The sequence below is a fragment of the Chelonia mydas genome, chromosome 12 (genome assembly GCF_015237465.2).
Source record: "Chelonia mydas isolate rCheMyd1 chromosome 12, rCheMyd1.pri.v2, whole genome shotgun sequence".
Lineage (NCBI taxonomy): Eukaryota > Metazoa > Chordata > Testudines > Cheloniidae > Chelonia > Chelonia mydas.
Window position 1 is genome coordinate 24,971,358 of NC_051252.2, and position 12,313 is coordinate 24,983,670.

Sequence of the window (12,313 nt, forward strand, 5' to 3'; positions counted from 1 at the left end):
AATGCTTGGAGGAGGAGGAACTCTTTGAGTTGGCTTCTTAAATACCTTCATGCTGTTTCACATCTGATACTTCTTGATGAAACATAGGAGCCTTGTCTTATAACAGGCTTATTCAAAGTGATACAAGCTACGGAAGTGAGATCTTGGAAGCGTGTTGCCATTTTCATAATGTAATACAAATACTGTAACAATAAATAATAATTAATAATAAATAGTGTGTAATAAACATGTCATAAAAACAAATTTTATATTTCCAAGATCACTGCTTTTATAATTTATACTCGGGTAAAGGGAGAAAATACTTGGAAATACTCATTTTTAGGAGGGGGTTCACGAGACTTGACATTTTAGTGAAAGGGGTTCACAGGTTGTCAAAGTTTGGGAACCACTGCTCTAGAACCAGCAATAGATGTAATTCACAACAGTCCATCCACTGTTTCATCTCTTGTCTAATAGCAACCTATGGCAGAAAGTACAGAATTAAAATGAAGCTGTCCTAGGAAGATAGCAGTGGGATGGGTTGATTCTTCATCCCATAATTCTACTTAGTGGAAGATTACAAATCCTATAAGGAAAAGGCAATAGATCCATTCCAACTATAGATAAATTATAAAATTGTAGAGCCTTCCCTCAGCATAGTACAAACACCATGTCCAGTCTCCCAGTATAGGGTATCATTTTTGCTGAAGGAAAGTTATACTTTAAAAAAAAAGAGATTAACACAATCCCTGGTTTATTAATTTAAGACACAAATGCAGGGCAAAATAAATTAACTGAACTGAACATATAAATCCAACTACATTTGAAATCAGCTATAAGAGATTGGTTAGGCCACCAAAGATTTCATGTCTGTTTTGGATAAGACAGCTTGGTTTACTGATTTGCTGTTGGAAAACATTCTGTCGAAGGGTCAGTGCTTTAAACTTCTGGAAGGTATTTTATGCCAGATGTTTATTCAAAGCAGCATTTATGCACAGTGTTTACCATTGCTCTCAATCCAAATACTCTCCTGGATTGATGCAGTAAACCTTTAGTTTTCAGTGGGAGTAGATAATTTTAACAATTCACAGGTCTTCTATTAGAGTTCATTATGCCATCAGAAGCCTGTCTCTTACTGCCCCTTTTATCTGACTCAGGCTGGGCAGTGGTTTTACAGGCTGTTTCTGGCACTGAAATGTTGCCATTAATAGAAGCATCTGCCTTCCACAGATCAGGAGGAAGGGCAGAGCTGCTTTGCACCAAGGCTTTCATTTTGTGCAAGCCTCATCTCTGAAGGTAGATAATCTGCCATACCACAGATGACCAGTTTGTTTCCATCACATACTCTCCCTGCTCATTCCATAACATTCACTAGCCCAACTTTCCTTTATATTCTCTCTCACTTCCCATAAACACTCCCTTGAATCCCTCTCTTTTCCAGGTCATTTCTTTCACCCTCCATGACGATACCAAAATAGCCCATTTGTAATTTAATGTCCATTTGGTTTAGAACCAATTAGCTAAATCTTTGCCTTCTTTTCATCAGTGCAAAACTTCTGTAGATCAAATCGTGCTGTTCTTCTGATTGCCCTTAATGAGCTAGAATTTGTCATCCAGGTGGCTCCCAAATTTTATGTATAGCATCTTTTCCAACAATGAATTCATCTGTTCAGAAAACAAGGTTTGACTGTGCTCAGAAATAAATTGTAATGAGCCACATCAGCATATACTAGATGATGGTAGTGCAGAAAGAGGGAAATGAATACTTCACGCTCATTTATGATTTATGAGTTCAGAGTTAAAATGGAAATAGGCACAGAACAAGGAATGATGGAAATATCTGTTCCTCTGACTTTGCAGATGACCGGAATTTTTAGGTTTGCTTTCATCAATAATCCGTCAATAACCTATCCAGTTACAGCTACTGCAAAAAAGGGGGAAATCCTAAAAAGCTAGTCTTGTGCGGCCATGAAAAAGGAAATAGAAATAGCATCACTGTAGTCCAACAATGTTAATGTCTAATGTAATTTGCATCATTTACATACACACAATGTGTACACATAATAATTTTAATTCTCTCATGCCTTTAAAATGTATGGCTCATTAATGGGCTTTAGATTAGGTCTTTTAAATCAGAAGGAGCTTTTCCATTTGACTTGAATGGGCTTCGAATCAGGCCCCAAAAGAAGTATATTTTAAAATGTTAATAATTATGGTTCCTTCCCAGTCCCCTAGTGAAACGTCAAGTAACCACTCAAGGAAGAAGAGTGAAACAATCAGTTTCAAGTAGAAGTGGGTCTTTAACCAAAGGTCAAACAAAACAATATGGGAAAATCAAATCCTCTGAGACCTGTTTCAAGACATTTGGTCCTGCTGAGCCATCCATACTACTTCACGGAAGCTACTGGATCCCACTGAGAAATTGCTACAAAATGTTGACCAGCTCAGAGGAAGAGCCTGCCACAACAAACTTCCTGCATTGATGGAAAGTATTTATTTGTATTCAGATTCTTTATTTGTCTTAATAAACCAAACAAATTGGACTTGGAAAGGGTCTTAAACCATCCAACAAAGAAAATAATAGGTGAAATCCTGGCTTCCCTCAAGTCAATGGAAAATCCCCACTGATTTCAGTAGGACCAGGATTTCACCTAATGAAGCCATACAAAGAGGAAGCAATCTCTTTAGGGAAGCATATACATATTTTCAACTGTACTATTATGAATAAACAGCCTTTTTTTGTATAAACTGATCAATAGTTCTTTTCAATTTAATACCCACTCATCTTTACATGCACCTTTCACAGCTTGGAACATGCAGTGCAGAATGTATACATGTTACAACAATGCAAAAGTATATTTAAATATAAATTATCAAGAAATTGCCATGTGATTATGCAAAATTCTGCAACAGTTCAAAGATGTAGGTTCTACTAAACATATCTTCAAAATAAACACAGTTGAAGTGCAGACATTAGGTTACCAATATGCGGAGTTTAAATTGGTTTGCTGGCGTTTACTAAAGAGAGGGTAGTAATTATGAGCAGATGGTGCACAATGTATTACCAGCTTCTTGTGCTTTGTACCTGTGAAATGTAAGAGAACAAGTCTCTTGACCTAAACAGAAATTGCAGGATCATGTAAAGGAACAGTAATGAAAATGACAGATGAGGAGGATGGAAAGATACTACAAAGCAATTACTTTTATTTTAATAAAAATTAATGAGTGAAATCCTGGCCTCATTAAGTAAATAGAAGTTTCTCCATTGACTTCAATGTCGGGATTTCACCCCATGTGTTTTCCCTGAATTCCCTTCTGCGTACAAACCTTTTCTAATCCCCTTATAACGCCCAAGAAAATGAAAATGGCAGCCAGCATAAGTTCAGTCCTTATGGACCTTCCCTAGAATATCGCTAATAATCACACTGCTTAGCCCTTGATCCTGCAAACACATAAGCAAATAAGTAACTGTATGGAGGTGAGAAGGACTGCTCATGCAAGTAAAATTAAGCACAAGAATAATTTCAGGATTAGGCCTTGAGGCATAGCTGTGAAAATTCCTACTACTGAGGTTCAAGACAATACAAAGAAAATACATTTGTTTTTTGGTACTGTATTTACACTCTGCAGCAGGAAAGTGCACAGATTTAAGAACTTTGTATTTTTATTTTATCTCACTAATTTTATTGGGTAGTGTGGTCTACCCTGTCTCTGACTTCTTTGATTATGCTAAAGAAATATTATAAAAAAAATAATTACACTATTTTTAACTCCTTAGAAACTGTTGCTAACATGAATAATAGAAAACTGATAAACGAAGTAGAAAGGGAAGCTGTTAATTCTGCAGTGGAAAATTATGCTGAACCCTCTTTCTGCAATGCCAAGTTTCATGTATGATTTTGCTTCTGTTTTCATCAGCAGGATGAATAAAAGATGAGCTGGCAGGTGGAGAAGGCAGAAGTATCCATTACTAGGCAGGCAAAGAAAATAGTACTAGAATGGCCTTAAAAGCCTGAGTGAAGAAACCACTTAAAAATTGATTATATTAACTACCCAGGCCAAAAAAGGAAACAAAGGTAACCCCACTCTCCTTCCAGTCAGTGGCCTGGAACATGACACTTAAGTGATTTTAAAGTTCAGATAAGAAAGCCTCTTCCTCTGTTTGAAATGTGTAGGGAAAGGGGAATGCTGAGTGCATTGGGTTGGGAGCATAAGTTCCAGAAACATATTTGTTTGCAGATTTTATTAAGGAGCATGAAGGAGGACCCAAGTAAATCCCAGCCCATGATCCGAACTCCATTCTATGTAAAATCATTAAAGAATCTATTTGTAGACATATGGACCAGAAGGATCTATTGCATTACAGCCAACATGATTTCTGAAAAAGGGCATACTACAACAATAACAAAAATATATATATATATAGCCTTTTCAATGAGTGATGGCAAATAGAGCCTACTGTCTGCTATTACCATAGGTGACAAATGTGGTAATTGTTTGCTTAATTCTTATTTACAAACTTAGCTCTGTAAGTAGGATAGAGGTCCCAGACAAAATTTATCAATACATGCAGCAAGACCTGATGCTGTACTACACAGGAAGTTCATGCAAGACATAGCTAGAGTCTCTAAGGCTGAGGGGGAAAAAAAACCTGACAAACAGGAGAGTTATTAGCATATTGCTATAGCAGAATGAATGAGATACACTGATCTTATATATTGACAAATACAGTCTTCAACATGTGGGCATATGGTGAGAATTATGAAGAATTTGTCTTTTCCATGTTTTGAATAGGAAAGTACAATATTTAAAAGGTGGCCTTTACCAAAACAGGGCCTAAAACACCATCTTAAAGTGGATCTTCACATGTAAAATGTAAATACTTTCCCCTTCAGAAAAGACAAGTCCTTGCTACACTGTTTCATTATTCAGCATAGTGTTTAAAATACACATGGGCTCAAAATCAAACCCCGAATCCAGCCCACATCTGACTTTAGAGTATGATCAGATCTAGGGAAGACTGAATCCATACCGAACATTTGGAAACTTATTTTTGTTTCTCCATTAATGCCTGTTATCTTAATCCTAGTATGAATTAGTCAGATGGATTGGTGAGATCCTATTTATTTTCATGGTAAAAGTGCAGGATGCCACAAACATATCTGAATCTGAACTTTGGGATCAAACAGAAGGTGAAGCTGGGCTGTTTACTATGGTATGAGGAATAGAAACAATAGCTCTGGTCCTCGAGAACTTGAGTGCTTCGATTATTTGCTCTGCTATAGTCTATCGTAGTGTGGGAAACTGCAGCACTGACAAATAATAACTAGCCCCAGAAAACTGCCTTTTCCAAACCAGGCAGGATATAAGTCACTATGTAAGCACCTCATTGATTGGTAGTCTATCTGTTCCTTATGTCGCTTGATTTAGCGATCAACAAATGTACCTTACGTTGCGTACACTGTAGGTACATCTACACTGCAACAAAAAGCCCTCGGTGCTGAGTCTCAGAGCCCAGATCAAGTGACTCAGGTTTGCAGGGCTAAAAATTGCAGTGTAAACATTTGGGCTCGGGCTGGAGCTGTGAAACCCTGCGCGGTGGGAGGGTCCTAAATCCCAGGTACCAGCTGGAGACCGAATGTCTACACTGCAATTTTTAGCCTTGCCACCCTGAGCCCTGTGAACTGTGTCAACTGACCCAGGCCAGCCATGGCCATGCCACAGGTCTTTTATTGCAGTGTAGAGGTACTCTGTGGGCCCTGAGGATAAGGAGGACACAGACTACAGCAGTATTATCAATGATCTCAGCAAAGTTATTTTCTAAGTGGGAATAGCTTTGTTTAGGAACCAACTCATGACTTCCACAGTAACTAATCCAATACTGCTGATCATTTTAAAGTTCAAAAAAGAGATGCTGCAGCTGCAGAAGGTAATAGCTCTCCACATTTTAAGAAAGTGTTTCCAGGGACAAGACTCTAAATAAGCCAGGGGTGTAAGAACCTCCAGCTCTACAGCCACCAGTTTTGTTTCAGGTTATTTTTAATCTCAATAACTAAATTATCCAGGCCTCAAACACTGACACAGCATCAGGCTACTCTTTTAAAGATCGGCACTCTTTAAGTGCCCCTTGGGCTGCATCCTGATTTTGCATTGATACAAAGACACATAGACACATATACAAAAGATGCAGCAACAAGATAAAACTCAACCCGTTGTTTGGAGAAGCATTCTTATCTGTGCGTGCTTATCCAGACCTGTGGAGATCCCAGGAGGCCCCAGCAACCCCTCACCTATAGTCTCTGTGAGGGTGGGAAAAGGCAGCCTGCCATCCATCTCTGGTACAACCGGGAATAGCTAGTAGCACATTCTCCTCTCTCCTACATCTTCAGAGAGCGGAGAGCAGCCCTGCTCCCCCATCCAGCATCTTGGTGGTCTATATCGCCCCTTCAGTTTCTCCCATCCTCTCCCTCAATCAGTAATTGCATTGTCTTGCGTCTCATATTTTCCTTCCACTCCCCATCAAGATGTCTCATCCCTTTCCTGCCCCCCAGTGCCACATCTCCTCCCACCCCTCATATTCTTGCCTCCCTTGGGAGGCTGAAACTGCACCTGCTGGGGAGGGCCAGTTGTTAAAAGAGTGGGGAAAGAGGGAGGTGTGGGTGAGGCTGGCTACCCCTTTGCTTGCTGTGAAGCACTTGGGGTAGGGAAACAAGAAGTCAACCAGGAGGCAGAATAGAAGACTGAGGAAGAACAGCAAGAGAAGCAACTTCTGACAGTCATGGCAGCTTCAGGAGCAGCTGCTAGTCGTGCACAGTAAGGAGAACTGCAGGAAGAGAAAAAAAAATAACTAGTTTTTTCCTCACTCTCAGCTAGCCAGGAGAATGAGCACAAGCTAAGCCTGCCTCCTGTGAATTGCATTGCTGGCAACTAGAGGGGCTGGTTTGGTGTGGGATTTTTGTTTGTTTGTTTGTTAGGGCCATATGAAGTTCATAGATCTGCCTGTGAGTCTCCTGCCCCTCTCCACAGCAGGCTTCTGGGGGAACAGAAATGCATCACAATATAATAGCGCTTCTAGGCCATAGCTTTTTACTGCCTCACACAGATAGATTGAATAGTATGCAAGGCTAAACAGTGACCATCTGCAGCTTTTTGAACGTGCCAAAGTGGGAGCTAGAAGTAGGGATGATGCTACAGCAAAGTCTTCCCCAGGCTAGGGAGTTTTGTCCTTTTCCTACCTGTGTGAATTAAGATTCTTCAGGAAATTCAGTGGGTTCTGCCTGACCTCAGTGCTATGTGGTAAGGTCAGGATGAGGGAGAAATTTTCTCCTAAACCAGGGCAATTTGAAATAACTGGGCTACAGAATGCTGACTTGAACCAAGATAGGCTGTGAGAAGCCAAGAGATCCAGCAGGTAGAGACCACGATTTCAACAGTCGACTCAATAGAGGAGCTGTAAGACTGAAGTGTATAAGCAAATTTGGCCTCCAAAATCACCATTTTATGTTTCAAATGTAATTTGAAGTCACTGAAAAAAACTATAGCATTTTGTCTGCATTCTACACATCCACGTGGAAACAGAGCCAGAACAGTGAACAGAGCTTTCAGAGAGAGAGAGAGAGAGAGAGGAAAACAATCACGGCTATGCATCATTCCTTCTGCAAGATCAAACACTGACATCTTGTGGTTGATGTTCATGCCACGCTTTTAAGTTCTATCTACAAAGAACTGCTCACCAAACCATTGCAGTTTGCTAAAATGAACATTGCAATGAAGCTGTCATGCAGAAAAACCTGATGGAGGGGCAGAAAATGGAGGTGATAAAGAAGACACTAAAAAAATATACAAGTTGTTTCAGAAGGCATTAATCGACAGCACTTGTAACAAAATAAAAAGGGACTGGATCAATCAAGGGCTTTCTGCTACTGCCACAAGTTCAAATCCAACTCAGTGTATAAGCGACAGCAGTTGTTCATTTCTGATGAGTATTAGGTACCCTGGTTAGAATAAGTGTGGTGGCCTCCCCTCAGTTTGTAGTGCACAGCTGATCTCAAAACCACCACAACAGGACTCTTCGAGTCTGCACTGAGACAGCAGAGAAGCCAAGTCAGCAAGCAGAGTCTTTTCCAGTCCACTCTCTCTCGTCTAGAGGTGATCTCTCTCCCGGTGCAGGGAGGACACGTTGGCAGGGTAACGAGAAAAAACAAGCCATGATAGCACAGGCTATCCCCATGCTGTGGATAGAGGGCTTCTAGTCACCGTTTAACACTTTTCTAGAGCACTAAATGCATTTAAACAGTTAGCAAAACTAAAAACTAAACTATAGTGCTGTTATACATGCCATATATATAGCATGTATAACAGTACTATTCAGAACATGCTCCATGGGCTGATTACCTCCCCACAGATTGTTTGAGTTCTTCCACCATATCATGCATTTCTCACCCCATACTATGGACCACATTTCTCCTTGCTGCTCTCTCTGCTTTACTTTAGAGAAGTCAGTTCCAACAAAAGGCAGAAGCAGGTGTTATTTCCTCTTGTGAAGATAAAAATTGTTCCAGAAAATATAGACTAGTTTTTATTTAATTTCAATAGGAATCCTTTCCCTCCCCTTCTCCCCTCCCCTCTCCCTTCCCATCCACCTCTATTACTCCAAGAAGCTATTTGAAATAACTTGTGCTCATATGCACAATCTTGCTTTTAGTCATTCCTCAGTTGTGGCTTAGTAGTTAATTCTATACAACTATGACTGTGGGACACTTTTCCAGGAGACAGAAAAACAGATTCACTGAAGCTTATATCAATATTCTTCCCTGTGGCAGCCCCGGAGTAAAGAGATTTACAGACAGAATTGTCAAATAAAAAGAAAGGGGTATGAGAACTGCATATCTCATCTTCCTCCTGCCCTCACCCCAGGAACATAGCATAGTACCTAGAGTTCATGTGTCAGGAACTGGATATTAAGGGTTAAGTGAACTCCCACTCCCTGATCTTCCAGCTGGTGCAAGCTTATTAGTTTTAGACACTTTACATTGTGCCACAAATAAACTCTTTTCAAGAGAAATTTCTCATTTTTATATGCTTACTAGAATACCTAATTTCAGCAAACATTTTCTGAAAGCTATTTTAATGACTGTTTACCTGCAGCTGAGCACCTGCTTAAATATTTGTAAACATACCAATAAAAAAGCCTTAGCCACACATGTAAATTTTTATTTACGTATGTACACACACACACACACACACACACAGAGAGAGAAAAGGAGTCTTTACGTATCACTTTCTTCATGACAAAAATAGTATGTTCCACTATCTCAGAATTGCTGGCAAAAATGTACGTTCCAGTGTTGACAGAGTGGGAAACCCAAACTCACTCCATTTGATTAAAAGCTGGAAGACAAACAGCAGAAGGGCCCACTCAGGCTTTCTCCCAAGAGATACTAAGTACCCACAACTCCCATTTAGCTTACTGGAAATTGCAGGTGTTTAGCATCACCCGGTTTAAGGCTAAAAGCAGCAAAGGATCACTTTGCCCTTGTGATGATGCTAATCTCTTATCCTTTGTCTAGTCATTTGTGCATATTCTTCCCCATTCTATCTATGGTATCTTTAAAGCTGATTCTTAAATTTATTTTTTAAACCAGAGCTTGTGCATTTGACAGTTGTTTGCTATTGTTGGCTTTGTTTACCATTTACATTTGGAAAATTACGGAAAAAAGTAAAACCTGTGTGTAAGAAACAGCCTGAAGACGAGGACATAGTGAGCAGTTAGAAATATTCCTTAGAAACCTTAACTGAATCCAAACGTGAGAATAATTTTATTCTGGGTTGTTTTGCGTTCACAACAGCAGTCCCAATGTTTGAGAGTGAAGAAGCAGAAGAACCTTCCTCTCAGGCCACTTCCGCAAATCCCACTGCCTCCCAAGATGCCCCCATCACACTTCCACAGATCTGCACTTTTAAGTGACAGTAAATTTGTACATTAGTTGCCAGGGTATTGCCAGTTTAACAGCAGACTCCAGGGGGCGCCTCCACTGGCTGAGAATAACACGTGAAACACTGAGTAATGAAACTAATGAGTTCAGAAGACTAGCAGAAGCACATTCAGTGTCATCACCCCAATATTCTCCTATACACCATACACTGTTCAAGGATAAGCAGGAAAAACACAGTAGGTTTTGAACCCCTACTATACTGAAGTGAAAAGTAAGTGCCTCAATTACAATACTACCCCCTTTCAAAGGCTTTAGAAAAGGAAATTTAGTTTTTCCTTCAGTTAAGGACACTTCCCCCACCCCCTCCACCTTTTTCTACGTGAGACACACTGATTTGTGTTCTTGCAGTCTTCCCCTGGTAAGGCCACCACTGGGGCTGAGCCTTCTTTACTCTTGTGGCATATTCATTGCAGCACTACTTGGAGAAGCTGATTGGTAAGCTTGTACTCCCTCTGCTGGCTACTCCATTAAAGATCAGGCAGAAGGTTGTTTTGTAACACCAGACTTCCACGGTGAGAGAATAGTAGAACGGGATGGATAAAAACGGATTTTTTTTTAAATCAAGTTAGATTTAAATTGAATTATGTAAATTTTCTTTAAAATAAAATTAAATCTGAATTTAATACAAAATCTATTATAATCTCTTAAAACATGTAAATAAATATGCTCAGTCTATGAGCTTCTATCAAAAACTTTGCATTAAAGGCTGCTCTTCTACGTAAAGAATGAGATGATTTTCCCCTGTCGAGCTCAAGCTTTATTAATAGAGCACAACACATCATACACTGTATGAAGGGCTTGATCCTGTGGGGGACCCAGAGGCTGTGCTCCTGGGTGCAAGAGACTAGAAAACTCATCACAGGTCTTTGGACCTGGTCTTTGACTCCAGGAGACATCAGCAGGATCATGCACTGAGGCCACCGGGGCGCTCTCATATTGCTATTTTATAGTTTCTCCCTGCCTGACCTCTGATTTACTCAGTTCTCAAATTATGACTGATGGTTTATGTTTCCACTCACCATGCAAACTTACTCTCTAGTTCATGGAAACACAGTGACCTGCCTAGTAACTTCCAGACCTTGCTTCTGGATGATATGGGCACTTCAAGCAAATGGCCTTGCTCCGTCTCCTTTCATGTGTACACAGAGATTAAGATACAAACAACCAAACTCATTAATTTCTCAACTGCCTCCCTTTTTGTCTGTGAACAAATAAACTCTATAGTAGAAAAGGCATGTGGGTTTTATGAGCAGAAGTCTTGGATTGTTGTTAGTTCCTTTTTAAGGGAACAGGGAAATTATGTAACAAGGGAGAAGGAGCAGAGCGTACAACCAGAAAGGAGCAAGGCTGGTATCAAAGCGACACTATGTGAAGGAGGGACAAGACTCTTCAAAGTGCTGCCTCGAGTCTTGATTTCAATACCTGGGGATTGGAGGAAAAAACTGCCATGATGGCAGGTTGGAGAAGAGACCCTCTTTGGGAATATTTTCAAGAAATTCCTGTACCTCTGGCTAAAAAGGAATGTGCCATATGTAAACAGTGCAACAAAGAAATGTAAGGCCAGGTTGTCAGAGCGACACAACTACATTATGAAAAATGCTCCTCAGAAGCTAATGACTGAAGATGATGTAGACATCTTAACAAGCTTGATTAACTGGTACTTATTTTTTTGCACTATTCTAATGGACTGCCTACCAATCATGCCTTACTATGCTAGCATGTAACTTAGATTTTCATAAGTGTGTGTTTTGGGTGGACTACTTACATAGGTGCTGGAATTAGGGATGTCGCCACACCCCCTACCTTGAAGTGGTTTCCATCATGTACAGGGTTTACAGCAGTTTGCTTCCATGGCTCTCGGCACCCCCACTATACAAATTGTTCCAGCACCCCTGCTTACTTATGAATTTCAAAGTGTGTATGTTCAAAATATAACTGGTATGTCAGTTTGTTGTGGGGGTGTTTATCAATTACATTTACTTCTACAAATTTTTATTGCTCAATATACTCAAACATCCTAGGTGAAGATTTCCTGTTCAAGAGTAAAGTTTTATTAGGCATTTGTAAGTTAAAAATTTTTAAAGTGGGGGTTTTTTCAACTTGTTTGATATGTTGCTAGAGATAGGGATTATTTAAACCCCTATAATTTATTATTTTCCCCTATAGAACTGTGTTTAGAATAAAATCATATCATTTAAACAGTGGTACAAACATCTGAAGTAGGAGGAATCTTGCATTTACAATCTCTTTTTCAAGGCAGTGCAATGAGTAATATTCAGAGAGAGAGGTTTTTGTTGTTTTTTTGTTGTTGTTTTTAAATACCATTATGTTTCAGGCTC